General features: G+C 40.9%; 1 long non-coding RNA gene across 2 annotated transcripts; it reads right to left on the bottom strand.

Annotated features, from left to right (window-relative positions):
• Positions 1 to 9023: 9023 nt before the first annotated feature.
• Positions 9024 to 11292, bottom strand: LOC113055668 (uncharacterized). Of its 2 annotated transcripts, none has more exons than XR_003277549.1 (3): positions 11151 to 11292; positions 10766 to 10952; positions 9024 to 10591 (listed from the first exon to the last, which is right to left on the bottom strand). It is a non-coding gene; the product is annotated as an uncharacterized LOC113055668 (long non-coding RNA). The 2 variants fall into 2 exon arrangements; XR_003277550.1 differs by having other exon boundaries at positions 10856 to 10952.
• Positions 11293 to 26411: the final 15119 nt, after the last annotated feature.

The following is a 26411-nucleotide window of genomic DNA, read 5'->3' as shown; positions in this document are numbered from 1 at the left end:
TTCTGCTCCAAATGTAAAAGCAAATGGTCAAACAAAATTCCTTCTATATAGGGGCCAGTCCCAGGAGCACAGGTCTGCTAATGCTAACTTGTCACACACACAAAGTATGGAGTAATGAATAAATAATTTGCTTTATTTTTTATTTTTTATTTTTTCTGATTCTGGATTTATATTGCTGTAAAATAATCTTGCCTTTTCTTTCCAATCACAGTGATGTTATACTGTCTGTAATGAAGGTGAAGCCGAAGCTGTGTTAGAATCCATTTGCAGAAGTTTATTTAAAAAACAGTTCAACCATCCAAATCGTGAAGCAGAAATCAGAGTCGAGGTCACAGACAAAGGGGTCAAAATCATAGAAAACAATCCAACCAGCAAACAAGCAAAAGGGGCAATCCAAAGGCAAAAATCCAGAGAAACAGGCAAAAAGTCAAACATAGTGTAATCAAATCAGACAATGGAAAAACGCTTGGTAAGGCAGTAGAACTGGCAATACTTCGCAAATCATGTTTCGGCCTGGCCATGCTTAAATGGCTGCCAAACAGGAAGTGATAGTAGAAGCAGAGGGAGTGGCACCAGTCAATACTCAGGCGAGGGCTCCCTCTGCTGGCGTGGCATTACAGGATCCCCCCCCCTAGGAGCGCCTCCTGGCGCTCGACGGGGACGTCACCGTAGTTGGGGTGCTGGACGATCGGGTCTGGCTTGATGGAAATCCTCGATGAGTGATGGATCCAGGATGTCGGAGGCGGCTACCCATGATCTCTCTTCAGGTCCACAGCCCTCCCAGTCCACCAGGTATTGGAGCTGACCCCCTCTGCGTCTTGAGTCCAGCAATTCCTTCACCTTGTATGCAGGTGATCCATTTATGTCCAGTGGTGGTGGTGGCTCTTGGTTCTCAGCATTGGGGTCAGCATCCGGATGGACCGGTTTGAGGAGCGAGACATGGAAGGATGGGGAGATACGGTAGTTAACGGGAAGTTCAAGCTGGTATGTGACCTCATTAATCTGTTTTATTATTTTGAAAGGTCCAACATACCTTGGGCTGAGTTTTCTGCTAGGTAGCCGCAGTTTGAGGTCTCTCGTAGAAAGCCAGACCCGTTGTCCTGGTTGGTAGGGAGGGTGTTGGCGACGTCGTCTGTTAGCCTGGAATTCTTGGGTTCTGACGGCTCTCTGTAGACGAACATGAGCACTGTCCCACACCCTCTCACTACGTCTGATCCAGTCATCAACTGCAGGTACTGTTGAGGGTTCACCAGACCACGGAAACAAGGGGGGTTGGTATCCCAAGACGCATTGGAAAGAGGTCAAGCCAGTGGAGGAGTGGGTCAGGGAGTTTTGGGCATACTCAGCCCATGGAAGAAATTCTGCCCATCGGTTTTGTTCACGGCTGCAATATGTTCTGAGATACCTGCCAATTTCCTGGTTCAACCTCTCCACTTGGCCGTTTGATTGTGGATGGTATCCTGATGTAAGGCTTATGTTGATGTCAAGTTGTTTACAAAAAGCTTTCCAAACCTGAGAGGTAAACTGAGGTCCTCTATCCGACACAATATCCTCAGGTAAGCCATAAACTCTGAAGACATGGTGAAATAGGGCTTGAGCCGTTTCCATGGCAGTGGGAAGACTTTTGAGAGGGATCAGACGGCAGGCTTTAGAGAAGCAATCAATGATTACTAGTATGGTGGTGAAACCAGTGGAGAGAGGCAGGTCTGTTACAAAGTCTATGGACAAGTGGGACCAAGGACGCTGTGGAATGGGTAACGGTTGAAGGAGGCCAGAGGGTAGTTCTTTGGGTGTCTTGGATTGAGCGCAGATTTGACAAGACTTGACATAGGTTACCACATCCTTGGTCATTGAAGGCCACCAGAAAGAGTTCTGAAGCAGATGGAGAGTGGGTGAAATTCCAGGATGTCCTGAGCTCAAAGTGGTGTGAACCCATTGCATAACTCGGAGACGCAAACCTTGAGGCACAAAGCACTTATTCAGGGGACAATTTGCGGGTGGTGGTTCTTGTTGATGGGCCCGCTGGATCTCTTCCATAATGTCCCAGGTTACTGGAGCAATGATAACAGATGGTGGGAGGATAGATTCAGGTGTGACATTGTCTACGGGAGGATCGTGACATCTAGATAGAGCATCAGCCTTACTGTTTTTGCTGCCAGGTCTGTAGGTGACTGGAAACTGGAAACGGGTGAAGAATAAAGACCAACGGGCTTGACGTGGATTCAGGCGTTTGGCACTCTTGATATATTCCAGGTTTTTGTGGTCGGTGATTACTTGGAATGGGTGGACTGCTCCCTCAAGCCAGTGTCTCCATTCTTCAATAGCTGCTTTCATGGACAACAGTTCTTTATTGCCTACATCATAGTTGCACTCAGCAGAAGTCAATTTCCTTGAGAAGAATGCACAGGGGTAGAGCTTGCCAGGCTGACCATGACGTTGAGAAAGGACGGCTCCAATTCCACAATCAGATGCATCCACTTCTAACACAAAAGGTAGATTAGGATCAGGGTGCTTGAGGATTGGGGCCGTTGTGAAACTATACTTGAGTTTGGTGAATGCCTGGATAGCTTCCTGAGTCCATTTAAGTTTGGATGGTTTGCCTTTTAACAGTGATGTTAGGGGGGATGCAATCAGACTGTAATTACGAATGAACCGCCGGTAAAAGTTTGCAAAAAACCAAGGAAACGTTGTAGTTCCTTGACTGTAGTGGGTTGTGGCCAGTCGGTGACTGCTCTGACCTTGGAGTTATCCATCTCCACACCCTGGTAACTGATGTTGTACCCAAGAAAGGACGTTTGCTTGACATGAAACTCACATTTCTCTGCCTTGATGTATAGTTGATTATCCAGCAGGCGGGAGAGTACTGTCTTGACATGTTGGATTTGTTCAGATTCTGTCTTGGAGTAAATCAGTATGTCATCTATGTATGCTATCACATATTGGTTCAAGAGATCTCTGAATATTTCATTGATAAAAGATTGGAAGACTGCTGGGGCATTAGCAAGTCCATACGGCATGACCAAATACTCATAGTGCCCCCTAGTGGTGAGGAAGGCAGTTTTCCATTCATCACCTTCACGAATGCGGATCAAGTTGTACGCACTTCTGAGGTCCAGCTTCGTGTAAACCCTTGCTTCACGTAGTTGTTCCAGTGCAGATGGAACCAGTGGAAGGGGGTAACGGAACTTGATAGTTACATTATTTAGCCCTCTGTAGTCTATGCATGGCCGTAAGCCTCCATCTTTCTTTTCTACAAAGAAAAACCCTGCAGCCGCTGGAGAGGTGGAGGGACGGATAAATCCAGAGTTCATGGCTTCTTCAATGTATTCTTCCATGGCTTGAGTCTCGTTACGTGACAAAGGGTAAACCTTGCTCTTAGGAGGCATGGCATTGGGCAACAAATCAATAGCACAGTCCCATGGTCGGTGAGGTGGTAACTGTGTGGCTTTGATTTTACTGAAAACTTCAGAGAATTCTTTGTAACAGGATGGAATTTTAGTATTTTGAGTGGTGTTTGGGCTTTCAATAGTGGTCGTTAAACAGGGCTTGATTATGGTGGAGTGCATACACTGGTTTTGGCAGAATTCAGACCAATGGGTTAACTCACCATGATGCCAGGAAAAAACTGGGTCATGAACAGCTAACCAGGGGTATCCAAGGATAATATCATATCTTGGGGAGTCAATGACATAGAATGAGATGGCCTCTTGATGGAAAAGTCCAACATGGAGTTGTAGTGGTTGTGTTTGGTGGTTGATGCCATCTCCTATGAGGGTGTTGTTAACAGCACTAATCTTGATGGATGGCACACAGGGTTGCGTGGGAAGGTTGAACTTGCTAATGATGTCCTTGTGGATGAGATTTAGGGCAGCTCCAGAATCGATTAGCGCTGTTAAATCAATGGAAGTACTTTCAGTAGATAGTCGAACTGGAAAAGTCAATGATTTGGTAGGAAGGAGAGAAAATTGTTCAACACTCACCCGGGTAGTTATCTTGGTGTTTTTCCGGGCTTTGTGTGGACATGTTATGCTGTGGTGGCCTGTTTCACCACAGTAGTAGCACAGATTGAGTTGACGTCGTCGATTTCTCTCCTCTTCCGTGAGTCTTGAAAAACCCAGTTGCATGGGCTCCTGGCTAAGCATTGACATGGGTTGGGGAACATGGGAAAGCTGGAGTGTGACTGTAGCACTGGAGTGTGATATCTTCCTCTTGGGAGCATTCCTCATAAGATTATCGATCTTGATAGCAAGAGTGATATATTCATTCAAAGAACAGTTTTCCCCTTTGCAGGCCAGTTCAGTTTGTAGGTCGAGGTTCAGACTTTGTCGAAACACAGTCTTTAATGAGACATCATTCCAGCCACTTTGTGCAGTGAGGGTTCTAAACTCAATAGCATAATCTGCAGTGGTGCGATTGTCTTGAGATAGATGAAGCAATTGTGTGGAAATATCTTTGCCCCCAGCGGGATATTCAAACACATCTCGTAATTGTTGAATAAAATAGGTATAGGAGGAACGAAACAAATGATCCGTCTCCCAGACTGCTGCAGCCCAATCGATTGCTTTACCAGAGAGCAGTGACATTAGAAAAGCACATTTCTTTTCACCTGAGTGAAACTGTTCTTCCTGGTTAGCAAAAAAAATCTCCACTTGACAAATAAAACCCCGGCATTGTTCAGCTGAACCGTCAAACTTCTCTGGCATAGCCAGTTTTACCGTATGTGGTGTTGGAGAGGGAAGTGATCGTATATAATGGGTTAGGTGTTAATTTGCAGCCTGAAGTTTGTTGAGTTGATCCTGGTAATTCTTGAGCATTTCACCTTGATAAGCAAAAGCAGCTTGAAGCTGGGAAACTTCCGCTGGATTCATAGGAGGCGAAGTATTCTGTAATGAAGGTGAAGCCGAAGCTGTGTTAGAATCCATTTGCAGAAGTTTATTTAAAAAACAGTTCAACCATCCAAATCGTGAAGCAGAAATCAGAGTCGAGGTCACAGGCAAAGGGGTCAAAATCATAGAAAACAATCCAACCAGCAAACAAGCAAAAGGGGCAATCCAAAGGCAAAAATCCAGAGAAACAGGCAAAAAGTCAAACACAGTGTAATCAAATCAGACAATGGAAAAATGCTTGGTAAGGCAGTAGAACTGGCAATACTTCGCAAATCATGTTTCGGCCTGGCCATGCTTAAATGGCTGCCAAACAGGAAGTGATAGTAGAAGCAGAGGGAGCGGCACCTGTCAATACTCAGGCGAGGGCTCCCTCTGCTGGCGTGGCGTTACACTGTCATTTGTTGACAGCAACAGTAGAAGTGTAACTGCAAATCATATTCAGTCCCTTGCTATTTTATATCTCACATGTGTAACTTTGTGTTGTCGAAACAAACACCATTCAGGAAACCTCAGCCTTGTGTGTTTCAATAATCAGCAAAATGTAGCCACATGCAGTCTAACACTGACACTTTTTGACCGAGATATTTGTTAACAATCACACAAGGACTTTTGATACTATTGATATGATGAAATGAATAGGCTACCTTTGAAAAATGAACTAAGGATTTTGAGTAAGCCACAGGTTTTTCAAGGCAATCCATTGTGTGCTGCTGTTGGTTGATTTATTTATTTTATTCTATTTCTAGAAATGCACTTACTGGCTTCCAAATATTAAGGATTATTTTTAAAAAATGTACAAAAAGAGAGAGAGAGAGAGTTAGACTTGTAACCTGAAGGTTGTGTTCACTAATGTGTGTGTGTCCACTTGGATGGGTTAAAGGGGTCAGATGATGCGATACCAATGTTTCCTTTCTCTTTGGAGTGTTACAAGCTCTCGATGCATGAAGAAGATCTGTAGAGTTTCTTTTATTGTTTTTTTTTTTTTTTTTTTTGACATTTATAGAACCTTAACAAAAAAGGCATTCGAAGTTTCAGATTTACAAACAAACCTGAGCGTACATACACATATTACATTACAATATACATATTCACATCAGCAGGCAAGAAAAAGAAGATCTGTAGAGTTGCAAAGACTAAAGTCTCAAACCCAAAGGGATATTCTTTAGCAAAGTTAAGACTCGTACACACCCTCCTAAAGCACCTCGTTCTAACACGCCCCACATCTCTACATCACTGTGTGAGAAGATTTGTATAACACCGCCCAGATGTTCACACAAAGAAAGATGGCATGACTTTTAGTCTCTCTGTTCCTGCCACTGCAATGACGTGGAGTCGCTGTGTTTCATTGTCAAAGCGAAGCTACTTTGTTTGGACTTCCAAAGAGGAACTAGAAATCAGTGGTTACGTTGTATTTAAACACTGTTCTGGATCAGAGAAGCACAAATATTCAGATGTGTGCAGCTCATTTTCAGGAGGATGAGGACTCTTTTCTGAACCAGTAGCCTGCAATATGTCTGTGGCTCAACAGCTGTTTCCATAAGTCAAGTCAAGTCACCTTTATTTATATAGCGCTTTAAACAAAATACATTTCTTCAAAGCAACTGAACAACATTCATTAGGAAAACAGTGTCAATAATGCAAAATGATAGTTAAAGGCAGTTCATCATTGAATTCAGTTATGTCATCTCTGTTCAGTTAAATAGTGTATGTGCATTTATGTGCAATCAAGTCAACGATATCGCTGTAGATGAAGTGACCCCAACTAAGCAAGCCAGAGGCGACAGCGGCAAGGAACCGAAACTCCATCAGTGACAGAATGGAGAAAAAACCTTGGGAGAAACCAGGCTCAGTTGGGGGGCCAGTTCTCCTCTGACCAGACGAAACCAGTAGTTCAATTCCAGGCTGCAGCAAAGTCAGATTGTGCAGAAGAATCATCTGTTTCCTGTGGTCTTGTCCTGGTGGTCCTCTGAGACAAGGTCTTTACAGGGGATCTGAATCTGGGGCTCTAGTTGTCCTGGTCTCCGTTGTCTTTCAGGGATGTAGAGGTCCTTTCTAGGTGCTGATCCACCATCTGGTCTGGATACGTACTGGATCCGGGTGACTGCAGTGACCCTCTGATCTAGATAAAGACTGGATCTGGTGGCCACGGTGACCTCGGAACAAGAGAGAAACAGACAAATATTAGCGCAGATGTATGTATGTACCCTATGTACTTGCATGATGTAGCAAGTACATAGGGTGTTATGGGAAGTGTTTCCGGTTCCGGTTTACCTAATTATTGCAGCCTAAAAATACTTTAACTGATTTGGATATTAAAAGCATATTAGTATGTTATGTGTATGCCAGGTTAAAGAGATGGGTCTTTAATCTAGATTTAAACTGCAAGAGTGTGTCTGCCTCCTGAACAATGTTAGGTAGGTTATTCCAGAGTTTAGGCGCCAAATAGGAAAAGGATCTGCTGCCCACAGTTGATTTTGATATTCTAGGTATTATCAAATTGCCTGAGTTTTGAGGGTATAGAGGAGAAATACTGTGTTTTCTGAACCTTAAACCGCATAAACACATTTCATTACACCAAATACACAAAATAATGTTCTATTTAGCAGCATCATATGACCCCTTTAAATTAATATGGGTCACACGTCTTTTCACTTTTCACTATAAACTTGTGAAAATCAAAATATCTTATATGTCATCAATTAATCTTTGAATTAATGTTTTGTCTGTAGTTTTTCTTATATGAATTTCATCTAAAACCGCTCATAAGGTCATTACTGATCTTAACATAAATTATGCTCATCAGAAGAACTTGTTGCAGATTTGTCTAAAAGACCTTTTACCTCAACACAAGTCATGTTTCTAGTGTTTTAAAGAGTCAACAACTACAAATCAATGTAGTTTTCCATTAAAAAATGGAAAAAAAACTTCTGAACAGATTGTGTTATTATTTTAATAACTGCTGCTGATGTGTGTTAGCACTCTTTATCTCTTTACTATAGTGCAGATCAGAATCACCCAATGACAATATGACAAGAAATCTGTATAAATGAAGCATCTTCAGTGTTTTGTTCCAAAGATTCACACTGCTAATAAAATACATTAGTCAGCGTCAAATGAGTCAGTCAACATTTCCCCTCAGATCATGTATCAAGCTTTATTTGTGATATAAAGACAGAAGAGATGTATCTCTAGGATTTCCCTCGCTCAATAAACCAGGAAAGAGAGAGAGATCTGACACACTGTCTGCTTACACAGAGAAGGAAAGAATGAGGAAAAGCTACAGTGTGCATACCCACAAACTATAACTTAACCCACCCCCCCCAAAACACACACACACACACCACAACCTAACCCGCCGCCCCAATACACCCGCACACCCACACACTGTAACCTGAAACATGAGTGTCAGAGCAGGTCTGGTCCTGTACAAAGCCACTGAAACTCAGATAATACAAGAAACATTCAGTGCAAAAATCAGTGCTTAAATTATAGATCAAAACCAAACCAACTTTCAAAAGCCCATAAAAAGTGATTTCATCAGTTAGTGAGTGAAAATGCTGTTAATAACATTCAGTACATGATTCCTCTCACAATCCATGAAATACACACAACAACACTAGCCTACATTTAAAGGGATAGTTCATCCAAATAGCAAAATTATGTCTCAGAGGGAGTGTCAGCCACATTAAAAAAGTTAACAGCCTAAGTCATTTGTGGATTAATGCTTATTGGAGACACAAACCGTTTAAAACTATTCAGTTCAATTTGGTGAACTGGTGGAGGTCTCACGGGTTTGGAACAACATGAGGGTAAGATATTAATGACATAATTTTGCCATTTGGGTAAACTAACCCTTTAAGACACACAGAATCAAACAAGACTGTTATACACAGATGAACAAATATGCATCATCAAACATTTCCAACGGATAATAATACTTCAGCACTCAGTGTAGAGCTAATGAAAATACATTTGAAACAAAAGTAAAAAGAAAAGTTGATCAACCGTTTGGGTGAAGTGCCGTTTTAAAACATTTTATAGAACAGAGGATGAAACTGTGTTAAATTTATTTTTTTTTTTTTTTTTGATCTTAAACATCATAAATAGTTTGTTATTATTATTTTTATAGTCTTTTTTTTTTTGAGGAAACTGATTCAATTGAGTGAGTCATTTACACTTGAACCGCTTCGACTGAATCAAACTGGAGACTTCGATCATTCAGTTCAAGTGATTCGCTGACAGAAACAGATCAGAAGAGCATTTTATTTTCACATTTCAACATCGCTTGTTAAAGCAATAATCCCCAAGAAGCCGTGGTTTACAGTAAATTTATACAGCTGAGGGACGTTGTTAGACACGACAATTTAGACACGACATAACCATTATTTTAAGATTTTCTCCTAAATTGGTGAGCTACTTTTAGCCTTCAGATGTTTTGTGAATCGTGGCCCTGGATTCTTCTCAAAGCATTGAAAGCTGCAGAACAGATGAAAATAGCAGAAGTGATGGATTCCAGTCAGTAGATCGACTTCAGTCATGTCTCAAACATTCTGTCTGCGTTTAGTGATTTCTCACAAACTCTTGTGACTTTATTAAATGAATCCAGTAGAGATTTCCTGCTCATCACTCGAAACACCTAGAAATATTCTGAGCTCATGAAGCTCAAAGTCACAGTAACTTGAGACATTACACATATCTGTGTATGTGTGTGTGTGTGTTTGTGTGTGTTTGTGTTTGAGTGAGAAATGTGATGGACCGGCCATCTGTCCAGGGTCATGTCCAGCTGTGAGATGCTGTTTCTGACTCCAGCATCGATATAAACCTACATGTGACGAGCAGTTTGAGAACGGAGGACACTATAGTGCACAAATAGCTTGGAGTCAGTTGCACTGCATCAGAATACTGAATCATTACAGTCTATTAAGAATAGGGTGAAAAATTAATAAATACATATACAACAAATGGTATATGGAAGGATGCAAAATAAATTAGCAAAATGTTTTTTTCTGAACGTGAGAGACTTCAGATTCAACAGCTGCAATATGAAAATACTAGAAGATTTGAATGTCAGAAATTGTATAACAAATTGCACTACAGGCCAGTGTATCTATAATGACGAATCATTAAAATACCATGATAAAACCCAGGTTTTGCGATTTTAAACAGCTGTTTTGAACAGCTAAAAATAACTGGAAGTGCATTAGAGTGGAAGCCAGATGCATTAAATTCACAAATGGTCATTCTGATTGAAATCAGGTGCATAGAATCTATGAATTAATTCACAATATCATATTGTGTCATATATATCATATAAATATCATATCATATAAGCCACTGCTTAATAATGCATGCATTTTCATTTACTATGCATGTTTTTGTATTCCAATCAGAATTAAATCTCAGGAATACAAAAACATGCATTGTAAATGAAAATGCATAAAATATGAGGCAGTGTAAATTGAAAAATTTTGTTAAACAAAAAAATCTGATGCATATGATTGAGAGTAAAGTGCTGCATCAGCAGATTCTCTGGGAAAGAAGCTCTTGAAATGTTTTTGTGCTCAGACGAGTGTAAAAGCTTCCAGAAGACAGCAGCTGATCAGAAGTCTGATGATGATGATGATGATGATGATGGACTTCAGTGATGAAGGGTTCGATGGGAGAATCTTGTGACATCAGAAACATATGCTCCGGATCACATTACACTAGAAATCACAAACTTATATGAGATTATCCTCATTGACATATAGTATGTTCATGGTCAAAACACAGTCTGTAAATGTTTCTGTCTGAATGTGTCTTTTCATGACAGGAATTTTAGGAAAACAGCAGCCGATCAAGTGAGACTGAGACGTGATGAATGATTAACAAACACTCACAGTACGGCTTTAGCGCCTCCATACTCTCACATCTAGCTGATATCTGTCTGCTTTTCTCTTGTGATTCACAGGTTTGTGTCTTATTCCTACCTCCACCTCTCTCTGTCCTCGTTTTTTGCTCATCTGCACTTTCTGATGCTCCTGTAGTTTTTGTTTCCTTTATTGTCTTTTTACACTCCATTCGTATCTATAATTGCACAAATGCAGTTTGATTAAAAAGCCAGCTGTGCTATGCGATATGAAACGAGGAATAAACTGTTTTAACAGAACAATTAAAACATTGCTAATTAATTCCCAAATAATCCAGTCATCCTTATGATAATAAAGCTCCTCAGTATAAAGTATAATGATGACAGACATGGTGTGTTAGAAACATGTGTCTCACCTGTGAGACGGAGAGAGATGTAGATGACCAAAGTCACGCAGTAAAGATCCAAAGAGAGAATCCTTGTTTTATAGTCAGCAGAGGTTCGCTCTGCATTCATCGATGTGCTCTTCTTTTATACGGAAACTAAATACAGTCTCATCTGTCCTAACTAGTTAAACAACCGATGATGCAACGAGGAAGTACACTAGTCTTTCTATGACCTCATTAGCATTTATAGTCTAGAACAGGGATAGGCAACTCCGGTCCTGGAGGGCCACTATCCTGCAGAGTTTAGCTCCAACCCTAATTAAACACACCTGAACAAGGCAATCAGTGTTTTCGGGATTACTATATAGATTCAGGCAGGTGAGTTTTTATGAGGGCTGAAGCTAAACTCTACAGCAGTGATCCTCAAATCTGGCTCGCGAGATCCACTTTCCTGCGAAGTTTAGCTCTAACCCTAATCAAACACGCATGAGTTTGCTAATCAGTGTCTTCAGGATCATTAGAAAATCACAGGCAGGTGTGTTTAATTAGAGTCGGAGCTAAACTCTGCAGGAAACTGGATCTCGCGAGCCAGATTTGAGGATCACTGCTCTACAGGATAGTAGCCCTCCAGGACCAGAGTTGCTTATCCCTGGTCTAGAATAATTGACTATTTGAGCTATATAGATCAGTGTGAGTATAATTATACCAATACATTAATATGGTGAGAAAAACAGTTTTCAGTATATCAATTACAGCTTACAAACCGATTAGAATTGTGCTGAATTTTCTCCTCATGCATTGAGGAGAATTAGGTTACTTTAGGGTTTGCATTCCAGGTTTAATAATGCTTCGCACTAATCTTTGAGAAGCATTTTAATACATTTGATAAGTTTTTTAATTTTTGGCTCTTTAGTGTACTTGCAGTCAAATGTTCAAACAACATACATTTTGTACTAAGTATATTTCAATCAGGACCACTTCCGTCAAGTATATTTATGAGAATTATAATTGCATACAGTTAGTGTTGGCGGAATGGTTATGTTCTGGGCAACACTCCATACACCTGTCCATGCAGCCATGCTTGAAAGGATAGAACAAGGTTAGATCAGATTAGAGGTTCAGTTGGTGGAGTTGGGGTTGGAGGAGGGAGTTAATTGCAAGGATTGCAAGATGGAAGAGACACTGAAGAATGGGAATTTAAATAGACCGCATGTGATAGGTGTCAAGACTGGATTGGTACATGTCAGGAACAGCTGACTGTCAGCTGATGCAAGCGTGACTAACGTGGCCTGACTGAACTAACGCGATGCTCGATTTCAATCAGGACCACTTCCGTCAAGTATATTTAAGACAATTATAATTATAATTATGTTCTGGGCAACACTCCACACACCTGTCCATGCAGCCATGCTTGGACAGAGTGCGGAGAGCAGCAAGACAAACCCCCAAAACAACCATATGCCAAAACTCCCCAACACAGCTGATGCAATTTGAATGGCCAGCAACGAGAAATGTTGCTTGGTACTATATTTATGGGGGAAGCATCACCCAAACTCGGAAAGAAGCATACAACAAGCATGTTGCTTTAGCTGCTTATGCAAAATATTTGAGGGAACTGTATGGGGGAAGCATACACCCCTAGCAGCAGCCTAATACGATGGCAGTTTGTATATCATTCAATTAAAGTGTCTAACATGCTGAAAAAAATCACATAAAGGGGGAAGCATACACCCCTAGCAGCAACAGCATAATACAACACAGTTTGTATATTATCCAATTTTAAGTCTCTACATGCTGAAGAATCACATTAAGGTGGGAGGTGGGAGCGTCACCCAAAGTTAGCAATATAGGATGTGCAACAAGCATGTCCTAAAAACGGTAAAAAGAACTGTGATTGTAAAGGGGGAAGCATACCCCCCTAGCAGCAGCAGTCTGATACGATGGCAGTTGAATTATCCAATTTTATGTATCTACCATGCTTTAAAAATCACAAAGGAGGAAGCGTCACCCGCAATTGAGGATGTGCAACAAGCATGTTTCTTAAAAAGCTTAAATCTCATGCCAATCCCGAGTACCCACAGAGCAGTACCGAATCCACATCTCCAAAAGTCTCCAGCCTTGTTATATATGCAAGACAAAAATACAGCTTCCAATTCTCTCTGGAAAACCAAGCTCATATAGACATGCTGTGGGCGGAGCTATAATACTGATGTTTCATGTTGTTTTCATTAACATATTCACTTATGTGCTAATTTTTGACAAAAGACAGAAATCTGATGCAGTTGTACTTACCTGAATGGGGTCTTTACCATGTTTTAATAGCAAACGACGTGCAAGTCCAGCATCAACCTGGTCTTCTTTATAAAACATTCATCACTGAAATGACGAGAACACAAACACACTTGCTACACTCCATTGCTGCCCCGGAAAAGCAAACTGCATCCACGGTTCATGTAATGCTAGGTTCTTTGGGATCTGAACATGGTAAACTTTCCCTCACATCCAAAACACACTTAGTTGGAGACATTCTCGAACAAATTCCTGATGAATTGCATTTATGGTGAGGTCTCGCTCTCCTCTGGTCGACATGAGCGCAGGCATGCATTCCCGAGAGAAATGCTCATGAGGAGTTCCACCATTATATACGTCATTTGATCCACAATCGAAAAACTACCGAAACTTGTACAACCCATAAGTAAGATTTTCAGCACAGAAATCTCCATTCATCCAAATTGGCCATGTTTAGCACAAAAAATACACCTCTGAACAACTCTGAATCCATGAAACATCATTGTAGGCCCCCTTTAAGCAAATGTGTGATACATACGATCCCTTGCTGCAGCACGAGGAGCATGTTATATGCATTAATGCTATAAGTTGCATAATGGAGGGTGGTAGTCCAGAATGGGAAGCATACACCCTTCGGAAACTTAGGATGACATCCAGTCTGAATGAAAATGCTCCATATAAACACCTCAGAATAAAATTGCCCAAACCCAAATGGTAATCTTTTGAAAGGGGTGGGATAACCTTCTATAATCGAACTAAATTAAAATTCTGCCATGTAAATGTGTTTAACTGATTAGGCCTACTTGTGTCTATGTAACCACATCAATAGTCGTAGTCATCAGAATAGGAACGTGATGTTGGCAAAGCTGTGCATTCAGTGATTAGTAGACACTGACATTACAGTAGAGACTGGAAATAGTGGACGAAAAAGATAAAATTCCAGTTATACTATGACACACATTAGAATGGAATCTGGAATCTCATGACCAGAACAGAAAGCTGATGTAATAAGGGAGCAAAATTTACTGCTTTTCAGCTTAGAAACAACACTATGATAGTGAATAGCTCAATGAAAACACTTGACAAAAATTTGCCTGTCATTGTATGAATTATATGATTTATAAACCCATTTGTAAATGTTGTGCGATAGCTGGTTGCAAGCGCTATCTGCGCCCATAAGCCGCCCCCTCATTAATCATTGTTTAACGAACCTGGTGAGAAATTGTGTAATTTTCCATGTACGTTTATATATATATATATATATATATATATATATATATATATATATATATATATATATATATATATATATATATATAAATATATATATATCTGAATAAAATTCATTTCAGAGCTGCATTACAGAAGGTCTTAGGCTGCGCTTATTTCCCATTGCTGAATTGACATGGCTATGTTGGCGTTTTCCAGTTTAATCTTCATGCAGTTAACATCATTTGTGGACTGGATGTTTTCGGCCAGCATCACTACAGAACCTTTAATGTGTCATACAACACGCCAATATCAATAATTCTGTGTCACAGCTGAATGAATGAAGCGGTTTATTATTTTGTTGCACAAACGCAGCACTGTGCGGGAGACTCTGCTCCTTTTTTGGCAGTTTGGTGTAATTTAGAAACAGTGCCTGATGTAGGGGAGGTTTCCCTTGCTTCGCAGATCAGCTCAAGGTTCGAATAGTAGTCTTAAGTCCAAGCAAGCGCGAGCAGTTAATACAAATATTAATGCAAAATTTTTTTTGCTCTCTCTGGTAATTTACATATCATTGTAGGCCACTAGTATGTCCCAAATCGAAAGCACGACCACATGTAAACACCACATCTGATTAGATAACGTCTCGAAACACTCACACAGCTAATGTGACATCAATCTTAGAAATAAACACCAGTGACATTGAGATTTCGCCGCTAACACAGCGAACCCCCGTTGAAACGCTTACACGAGAATGCTGGTCTCATTTAACCGTGTTCTCATGGCCTTATCGGCGTGTCCTCAGAGCGATTGCATGTTCTAGCTGCGTATTGCTCCAGGTGTGTGAACACAGATGTATAAATTCTGCTGCAAATATGCTTAATATTCGTTCCTGCAACCGATGCAAAATGATGTTAACCACTCGGCAACATACACAGCGATATGGATTAAAAGAGCATTCACTTATCTTAGATGCAGATTTCAGATGTTCTGAAACAAACTGCAACAGTTTGATTTGCAAGCAGCGATGCGATGGAAGAGACACTGAAGAATGGGAATTTAAATAGATAGCATGTAATAGGTGTTAAGACTAGATTGGTACATGTCAGGAACAGCTGACTGTCAGCTGATGCAAGCGTGACTAACGTGGCCTGACTGAACTAAAGCGATGCTCGATTTTAGTTGTGATAAAATTGAAGTAAAACAGAATTTAAAGTCTATTCACTGCAGTTATGTGTTGAAGTAAAACAACTTCAAGTATACTTAATATGCTTTAAGTCCATGAAGAGACTAATCACAAGATCGATTCTATTGAAATTCACCCTATTTGTGTTATAAGAACGTTTTATCGTTTATCAAGTTTATCAAGAATGTCATCCAAACATAAAAAACAGATATTAATGGATTATTTTTGCGTTATGCCCCATAGTACTTTTGGCTTATTTCACCCTGGTAATTTATTGTATTTCAAATATGTTAACAATTAATTGTATCGAATAATCGAATAATCAAACGAATAGTGAAAAATATATAGGTCAAGACCACAACATAAATGACAGCACAGTGATTAGCTTTTTAAGTACTCTTATTCTCTTGCTCAATTTGATGCGGTAGCAATTTTGTAGAGTACAAACAATCCCAAAATAAATAAACAACTTAGAAGAAACTGAGGCAAATGATCAGGGGTGAGCAAATGCTAAAACAACAAACAAACAACCCTCTAACTTCCCATAAATAAACTAACTTCCCTGTGCACCAAAATAAAGAAAACAAAATACAACCATCTAACCTCACTCCTTACCTATCCAAACACAAGAGAAAAGGGTAATGGCTGAAAGGGCTACAAAAAAATAAAGAAGGCACTCCTCACATGTGGTTCACAAACAAACACTGAAACATTGGGGTTCAAGTCATAAAGCTCTCCAAAAACATGGCTAACAGCACTCTGTTAAAGACTTCAGATCTAACAGCATTTTCACGACCATTTCACAAACAGGAGTCACTCTCTCTCTCTCTCTCTCTCTCACACACACACACACACACACATTTGTTTTTGTGAAAAGTGTGTTCATCCCATAGGCGTAATGGCTTTTATACTGTACAAACTGTATATTCTATGGCCCTACACCAGCCCTACACCTAACCCTAACCCTCACAGGAAACTTTCTGCATTTTTACTTTCTCAAAAAATCTCATTCTGTATGGTTTATAAGCGTTTTGAAAAATCTCCTTGTAATACCCATACCCATGTCATTATACAGAGTTGTTTCCTGATATGTCACAAAAACAAGATCACACACACACACTCTCTCTCTCTCTCTCACACACACACACACACACTCATTCAGTAAATAAAGGTTTAAGATCCATCTCCCTGCTATGAAGCTTCAAGAATCTTTTCTTCTATCACTGATAATGTTGGATGCTGAACCAGTTTTAACATTATAAAAATGTTCAGGTTAAAGAATAACAACTCTGTTAATGGAGTCATGTGAACTGTTGGGGTTAATATGTAATGCAACACTATGTGAACAATGTGTCCTGCTTTGACTTTCAAAATTGTTGCTGGGCAATTTTATTATTTTTTCCCTTGATGACGGCATTCACATCCAAGCAGATTAAGTGTATTGATAGACTGCATTGTGTGCAAAACATGTATATTTACAGGTACTTCTGTAATAATATAATACTGTATATTACCTGTATATTTACAGGACACTTGACAGAACTTGCTTGTTTTATAGAGCTGGCCCAAATGACTTTAGTCACTTTGTTCATAAATCATAGAAACAAAAGTTTCTTAGGTCAAACAATTATAATCCATGTTTTTATTTTTGAAGGTCCATCCGTCCATTCTTCAGGAAAACATTTGGACACCTCTTCAGACTAAATCTGTGTAATTCACATACAGACAGACAGGCTGTAGTCCTGTGCTGTTGTCTAGTTTGGGTCTTATAGTAATAATGCGTCATTAAAGCTCCAGACAAATAATCGTTATTATAGCTCATCTGTCAATGTCTCTCATTGCATGACTCTCTACTGGTTCATCTGCACCAAGAGAGACTGAACAAGAGAAGGACAGAAAGTAGAAATATTCACTTTTAGATGTAGCCCCATGCATGATCTAAAAGTCATGTTAAAACACTCACAGTTTGGAAAGAGCATCTCAAAGTGCAGCAGGCTGAGGTTAAGTGTTCATGGAGAAATAGACTGACTAATGTAGTTAAACCAGTTCTATACTTTTCATTGATCTTCATTCAGCTTCAGATCAGTTCCTCTTCAGGAACTCGAGCTGCATCAAACAACGCTTTGGGGAACGTGTTTAGCGTGAGTGACTCTGAATATCATATCCAATCTGTCTTATAGTAGAGCGTGACGTCACGGGCGGGGTGACGTAAGCGACCAGGAAGCTATAAAGGAAGAAGCCGCGCAGCTGGTCTTATTTATTGTTGTTTGTCACTATTAGCTCCTCAAAGAGTAAGCAAAAGTCAAAGAGCAAAGCTAAGACGAGACAACTGAAAGGCGAATCCAGATCGTGTGTTCATTCTCGATTGTGTGTTCATCACGAGTGGGAATACACGTTCTGTGCGAGGTCTGCCTGGGATCGAGGCACGCTGTTTCAGCTCTTGAGGGAGCCGACTGCCTGCACTGGTACAAGCCACACTGTAAAAAGTGTTCCCTATATTTATTAAGTAAAATTGTGTCAAAAATTTACAAGCAATATTATTAATTAAATTTAACACATTTTAATTAAGTAGAAATAATAATTAAAAATGAGTAGAATAACATGAAAAAATTAAGTAGAATTTACATAAAAATATTGATTTCATTGGACAAAAGTCAAACAAACAAAAAAACACTATGCTAAAGAATACTATGTTATGCATGCCAGGCCAGTAGTTGGCGATCATGAAACACCCTTCGAAAACATTATATGCATGCACATGACATCAGCCTTTTTACAAATTCACATTTTTGTTGCTTACATAGATATGATAAAGGCATCATGTTCAAAAGGTTGTAATGCCCCCAAAACAGTTATTGAAGACACCTAAAGTTCACAAACCGAATCACTGAATGAAAAAAAATAATAATAATTTGCTTACCATTGTAGTGGTCAGCGTTTGCTTTAGTTGGACTCTTGACCCTTAAAATTTTAAACAGATTTTCTTTTGGTTCCTAGTTGTGATACAGCAGCTAGATAAGCCAAGAAGGAAATGTGACCAGGTGGTGTTATTTGTTTTTACATCATCATTTTGTCTGAGTTGGGTGTGTCTTATCAATAACATGTGTCCTGTGATTGAACAATATAAGCTCTGGTGTTTTCAGCATTATCAGAGAAATTCTTAGAAGCACCTCTGATCAAAACCTTTTAAAAAAGAAAATTGTTTTCATTTAGACACACAGACATCAAGAATCAGCCTGAGAACCTCAACAATGGTGACCATCAAAAAGCATGTTGCACTGCATTCTGGGTGCCACCAATCAAAACTCATTTTATGGCTCCCATCATGCTTTGCGGCATGAATAAATAATGAGCAACAATTCTATAATAGCTTGTTTTGTGATTCTTACAGTTCGTCTGAATATGCTGTTTGTCACCATTCTTGAGATTCATACGCTGGTTCTTGAAGTGACTGTGTGTCAAAAGAAAGTTCCGCTTTTCAAACTCTGGTTTACACTGAAAATTCCACTTTTTTTTTCTTTTTTTGCTGAATCACAGGGCTGCCATAATGAATGTTATCTTGTCTCAGAGACCCGACTCTGAATGAGTTCAGATATTCAGGAAGAACAAAGATTATGTAATAGCATGACCAACACTACCTGATCATCTTTATTCTTAGTTTGTCTAGCTGTTATAACTGAGTTACTACAGCAATGCAAAATGCAATATTAAAACATCAAGGGTTAAGAACACAACTAAAGCAAACACTGACCACTATAATGGTAACCAACATTTACCCTTTGATTCTGTTTGTGAACTTTAGGTGTCTTCAATAACTCTGTTTGGGGGGCCTTAAGACACAGCCTTTTGAACATGATGCCTGTATCATATCTATGTAAGCAACAAAAATTTTAATTTGTAAAAAGGCTAATGTCATGTGCATGCATATAATGTTTCATGATCGCCAACTACTGGCCTGGCATGCATAACATAGTATTCTTTAGCATAGTGTTTTTTTGTTTGTTTGTTTTTTGTCCAATGAAATCAATATTTTTATGTAAATTTTACTTAATTTTTTCATGTTATTCTACTCATTTTTAATGATTATTTCTACTTAATTAAAATGTGTTAAATTTAATTAATAATATTGCTTGTAAATTTTTGACACAATTTTACTGAATAAATATAGGGAAACACTTTTTACAGTGCAGTGTGGACGCTTCGATCCCGGAGGACTCTCTCGAGGGGGAGTCTTCGCCAGCATTCCTCGCTGTGTCGGTCCCGCTTTCGCCGAGGTGGAGCGGTGCCTGCATTCGCTGGGTTCGCAGATAAGATCTGCTGGAGGGTATGGAGACGGGCGTGTCCCTATCTCCTACCTCACCCGCCAGATCTGCCCGATCTCTGGGTGCTGAAGCCCGAGTATTGCAGTCTTTCCCCCCGAGTGACGGCCGCGACGCACCGCCTTTTTTTCTCAGAGGAGATTGAAAAAGAGGGTGTTGATGAGCTCGCAGTGGCATAAACATAAGCTGCATAAATCAGTTGCACAGACAAACAGTTACACAAGTGTCAGTTTCACAAGCATAGTATGCCTAACTGTATAACGAGCAGCATTAATGAGGAGCACAGCTCACGCTCTCAAAAAAAAAAAAAAAGAAGGTGACTGACTGTGCTTCTCGCATATCTAAGGACGGGGCGAAGACGGCTCTGCCTATCTCCACCCATATTCCCTAGATTTAGAGTTCATTCTCGAGGTTCGGAAGCACGTGAAGCGGTTCCTTCCCCCTCTGCGAACTCGCAGCTGCAGCTACTTATCTCTGAGGAGATTAATATTGTTTGTGTGACTAAGCGACTCGCCTGTTGCCGAGGCAATGCATGTATTACTTCTTTTTTCAGTTTTGATGTAAATCGTACCAAAACCAGACCGTCTTTACTCATCTGATTGGTTAACTGCATTAATTCTGAGGAATTAAATTCAGTATCTATCTGACTATGAGAAGTTAGATATGAACTATACCAACAAGGCAGACTCTGTTTACTCGTCTGATTGTTTGTTTGCATTAAATTCATAGGAAGATAATGACATTTATTTCACTCTGAGAAATTATATTTACTGGAGGGGCTGCTGGGTGGGAGCAGTGCTCTCAGTCTATAGTCAGAGGTTTTCCCAGCCTAAGGCGGATCTAAGGATCTAAGCGGTCCCCAGCGAGCATCGTTCTCAGTATTTTCCGCCCGTATGCGTAGCGGGGCTAAGACGCTCGCTGCCCCTGCGGGGGCCTCTTGGATCAGAGGTCAGTCTCGAGAGCTTGATTTCCTTAGTAGATTATTTAGCAGCGTGGAAACTACTGCCAAATGTATCTCAATGGGTCCTGCACACAGTGAAAAAAAGCTACCGTATTCAGTTCGGCTCTGGACCACCGATATTCAACGGGGTCATTCCGACAATAGTGAGTCCGAGTTCTACAGCCGGAATTTCACAGTTCCAAAGAAGGGTGGGGGGTTGCGTCCGATTATAGACTTGAGGGTCTTAAATCGTTCAGTTATGAGATTGAAGTTCAAAATGCTCACGATCAAGCATGTTGTAGGTCAGATCAGGTCCGAGGACTGGCCTGTCACAATAGATCTCAAAGATGCATACTTCCACATATACATCCTTCTACAACACAGGAAGTTTCTGAGGTTCACTTTCGGGGGCGAAGCCTACCAATATCGAGTACTTCCCTTCGGCCTTGCACTCTCACCCCGCACGTTCACAAAATGTGTAGACACGGCTCAGGTTCCCCTGCGCATGCAGGGCATCCGCATTCTCAACTATTGGTTGATTTTAGCTCAGTCAGAGCAGGTTGCGGCTCGGCATCGAGATGTCATTCTCGCACATATGGGGTAGCTGGGTTTGAGACTGAACCCCAAGAAGAGTGTACTTTCTCTGGTTCAGAGAACCACCTATCTAGGCGTAGTATGGGATTCGACCGAGATGCAGGCACGATTGTCTCCTGCTCATATGGGGGAAGTCGTGGCCTAATGGTTAGAGCGTCGGACTCCCAATCGAAGGGTTGTGAGTTCGAGTCTCGGGCCGGACGGTATTGTGGGTGGCGGTAGTGCATGAACAGCTCTCTCTCCACCTTCATAACCATGACTTAGGTGGCCTTGAGCAAGGCATCAAGCCTCAACTGTGTGTGTGTGTGTGTGTGTGTGTGTGCGCGCGCGTGTGCGCGTGTGCGTGTGTGCGCGCATATTTCGGATGGATTAAATGCAGAGCACAAATTCTGAGTATGGGTCACCATACTTGGCTGAATGTCACTTTCACTTCACTTTATATGGAGTCGATCCTCATCTCAGTCCAGAGAGTCAAAGAAGGCCAGTCACTCACTGTCAAACTATTTCAGAGATTGTTGGGTCTGATGGCAGCTGCGTCCAACGTGATACCTCTTGGCCTGCTGTACATGAGACCCCTACAGTTTTGGCTCAAGACCAAGGGATTTTCCCCGTGGGGCAATCCACTTCGAACTATCAAGGTCACGCGGCGGTGCCTCCATGCCTTAGACTTGTGGAAGAAACCTTGGTTCTTGAATCAGGGCCTGGTGCTGGGAGCTCCTTGTTGCCGTGTAATACTAGCGACGGATGCATCCCTCACTGGCTGGGGTGCAGTCATGAGTGGCCACCCTGCCCATGGTCTGTGGAGCGGTCGCCATCTGACATGGCATATCAATTGTCTAGAAATGCTAGCAGTTTATCGTGCATTGAAGCACTTTCCCCCAGTGTTAATTTCGTTGACTAAATATTTTCGTCATTATTTTCATCACGAATATATTTTTGCGGACGAAAACGAAACGAAAACTAAAATAGAAGGCACTGATGGAGACTAAAACTATGACTAAATTGATTGACATTATCGTCAACGAATAAAGGACGAGACGAAAATAGACTGTGACGAAAATCAAATCAGCAGACGGGAGAGATGCGAGGAATGAACAAAAGAACCGGCAAAACAGAACAGACTGCATGAGAGAAGAGAACCAATCAGAGCCTGACTTATTGAGACGTGAAGCGAAGGTTTTCAGTTTTTAAATGAGCTCCCGGGAAGTCGGCATTCGAAGAGGTGATGTCTAAAAGAGCGACAAAATGTCCACAGCTCACTTCACGTTTGACGACGAACAAAACAAAACAAAGTGTAAAGCACACGGAGCGCTCATTCGTGGCAAGAACACAACCAATTTGAAAAGACATTTACAGACGAGCCACCTGGACATTTTCTCAAATGTAATTTCACAACGATGTTCTTTTATTTATTGAGCTAAGCAAAATTGGAATAGTGCAGTGCGTAGATGTTGTAGCATTAAATATTACGAACTGAAAAGTACTGTAAAATAGCCCCTTCTTCAAGTTAGATGAGAGCACAATACTAGCACGTAATATTATGATACATACATTTGATTAATACTAATGTTTAGTATATTTTATAATGTTCTACTAGATGACAATATCACAAATATTTCTATATTAGTCATGTGAAACGTGAATGTTCACATCCTATCATTATACATACTAATCTAGCAATATTGTAGTATTTAAAACATACAATATTGCTAGACAAATGAATACCTTATAAAATCTTGTTACTTTTTTATCCACCTAGCTGCCAGCTTATTAAATATTTACTTTAAATGTATGCACTTATTGTTCAGCTCAGCTGTAAGCTTTAAGGTCCTGGACCTAACGTTATTTTTCTTTTATTGATGGTCAATTGGCAGCTAGTTATTGTTTACATTATCATGACAGTGTTTGTTGCTGCATAAAAGCTTTTGAATCGAAATAAAGACACAGTTGTGTTGAAATAAAGTTGAATTTGTGTTTTATATATTTTGGTTAAGTTTGTTTCCTATACCAGCTGTAAAAAATTGTCTAGTAAATCTGTTATTGATTTTAGTCTTATTTTAGTCAACTAAAATACCAAGCAATTTTAGTCGGCTAAAATACCAAGCAATTTTAGTCGACTAAAATAAGACTAAAATTAAAACAAATCAGATGACTAAAACTTGACTAAAACTAAAAAGAATTATAGTCAAAAGACTAAGACTAAAACTAAATTAAAATTTTGTGTCAAAATTAACACTGCTTTCCCCAGACCTAAGGGGTCACCATGTGTTGGTGCACACTGACAACACATCGGTGGTCTCTTACATCAACCACCAGAGAGGTCTGCGTTTGCGCCCCTTGTACAAGCTGGCACACCAGATCCTTGTGTGGTCCCAGAGCAAACTCCTCTCGTTAATAGCAGTATATATTCCTGGGAAACTAAATGTGAGAGCAGACATGCTGTCGAGGCAGGGATCGAGGCCTGAGGAATGGAGGCTTCACCCCGAGGTGGTGAAGCAAATATGGAGAGTTTTTGGCAGGGCTCAAGTAGACCTTTTTGCAACAAGTAGACCTTTTTGGTACAGACCTGCCCGAGGCTTCGTCTGTACGCCTTTCCCCCTATTGCTCTGCTCCCGGGAGTTCTGGCGAGAGTATGCCGGGACGGGGTCCATCTGTTATTAGTGGTCTTGTTCTGGCCGGGTCGAGTATGGTTCGCAGACCTGGTCTCGCTCTTCGACGGCTCTCCATGGGAGATACCGATCAGGACAGACCTAATCACACATGCGCAGGGCATGATAATTCACCCTCGTCCGGAGTTGTGGAAGCTGTGGTGTGGCCCCTGAGGGGGCACAACTATTAGCAGCTGGTCTCTCAACCGAGGTTGGCTCCTCCAATCCAGAGCTCCCTCAACGAGGAAACTGTATGCCTTGAGGTGGAAACTCTTCACCACATGGTGCAGAGACTGCCAGCTAGACCCAGCAAACTGACCAGTTGCTACAGTTCTGGAGTTCCTACAGGTTAGGCTCTCTACAGGGTTGCCCCACTCCACGTTGAAGGTTTCTGTGGCGGCCATTGCAGCCTACCACGCCCTTCTCGATGGCCAGTCTTTGGGAAGACACCCCTTAGTTACACGTTTCCTCCACGGTGCGCTGAGGCTGAGACCTCCAGTACAGTCCCGTATTTCCCCGTGGGACTTGGTTGTGGTGTTAGAGGCAATGTGTAAACCCCTGTTTGAACCTATTCAAGATATTTCTGATAACATCTGATGCTTAAAACCGCCTTTCTGTTGGCTATTACCTCTCTGAGGAGAGTAGGAGATCTGCAGGCCCTTTCAGTGGCACTTACTTATCTTGATTTTGCACCTAGCATGACCAAGTGTTCATTTACCCTCGAGCGGGATATGTTCCTAAGGTTCCCTCTGTCACACCGTGACCTGTAGTACTGCAGGCCTTCTGTTCTTCTCCCTTTCGGGAGCCCGACCAAGCAAAGCTAAACTGTATGTGTCCAGCTCGAGTGCTGGATGCATACGTCCACAGAGCTGCCCTGTGGAGAAAAACGGACCAATTGCTTGTATGCTGCGGCCCCCCCAAGAGGGGTTTTCCTGCTTCTAAGCAGACTATTAGTCATTGGATAGTCGAGGCTATCAACACCACCAAGGCTCACTCTGCTCGGGGTATGGCTGCCTCCGAGGCCTTTCTAGCAGTTGTGTCCATGCTGGACATCTGCAATGCTGCGGGGTGGTCCAGTTTATTTTAGTTTATTTTTACAGAGCATCAACGGAGTTGTGCAAGTGTTTTTGTTTGTTCCCTGCATTTCGAAGATGCTTGTTTTACAAACAAGGCCCAGTTTGACGCAGGATTTGCACATCATTTATTTCTTAAGGATAATGCAGTCCCAACGAAAAAGGGTCACGATCGTGTGTTGGAACCACATGCGGTGAGTGAAACTGCTTAAAATATCTTTGCCTCCTTGTTAGTGCGTCCGCCTCCCCTGCCGGAGACCTGGGTTCGAGCCCCGCTCGGAGCGAGTCGTTGCTGCTGCTGTTCAGTTTCAGTCTAGGGATTTGATTCTGGACAATAAATAAACGGCTGAATCTGACTGTTAGCCATGGTTTGTTTTGGATGATGGTTTTTTTTCCCACACGGTAATGTCACAGCTTCCAAACGCTCTCAACGCAAAAGCTTACTCGCGCTCGTGATTCTTTAGCTCCGCCCACACGTCACGCCTCCAGCCGCTCGTGTTTTTCCGGGAAAAATCGGTAAAACTATCTTTCTCTTATGAATATAATAAAACTAAAGACTTTTTGGAGTTATGAAGGATGCAGTACTACTCTATAGGTACTCAAGATTAACAGGATATTGAGTGAAAACGAGCATTTCACCCCCCCTTTAAGCTCCCACTTTAAATGTTCACCATCATGAAGGATGGTCCGAAGCCAAACTCTTCGGTGTTGTTCAAACCCGCCATGGAGAACACGGTTGTTGCCATTTTTAGGGTATTCCGGGCTGTTTCTAGGGTTTTGCTAAGGTATTTTGGGTGGTTGCTGTATATGTATATATATATATATATATATATATATATATATATATATATATATATATATATATATATATATATATATATATACACCCTGTTCTTCACCTGTCATTGAAAGTTTATTTTCAGCATCCACCAAAGACCTTATTTCAAAAACACATCATATTTGAAAATAAAAACAACAACTAAATGCAGCACTGTTTTATTAATTGTTCAAATGTGATTAAATCCCCACACCATTA

The sequence above is a fragment of the Carassius auratus genome, chromosome 36 (assembly GCF_003368295.1).
Source record: "Carassius auratus strain Wakin chromosome 36, ASM336829v1, whole genome shotgun sequence".
NCBI classification, from domain to species: Eukaryota; Metazoa; Chordata; class Actinopteri; order Cypriniformes; family Cyprinidae; genus Carassius; species Carassius auratus.
Note: the sequence above shows the minus strand (reverse complement) of the source record. Positions and strands in the feature narration are given on the sequence as shown.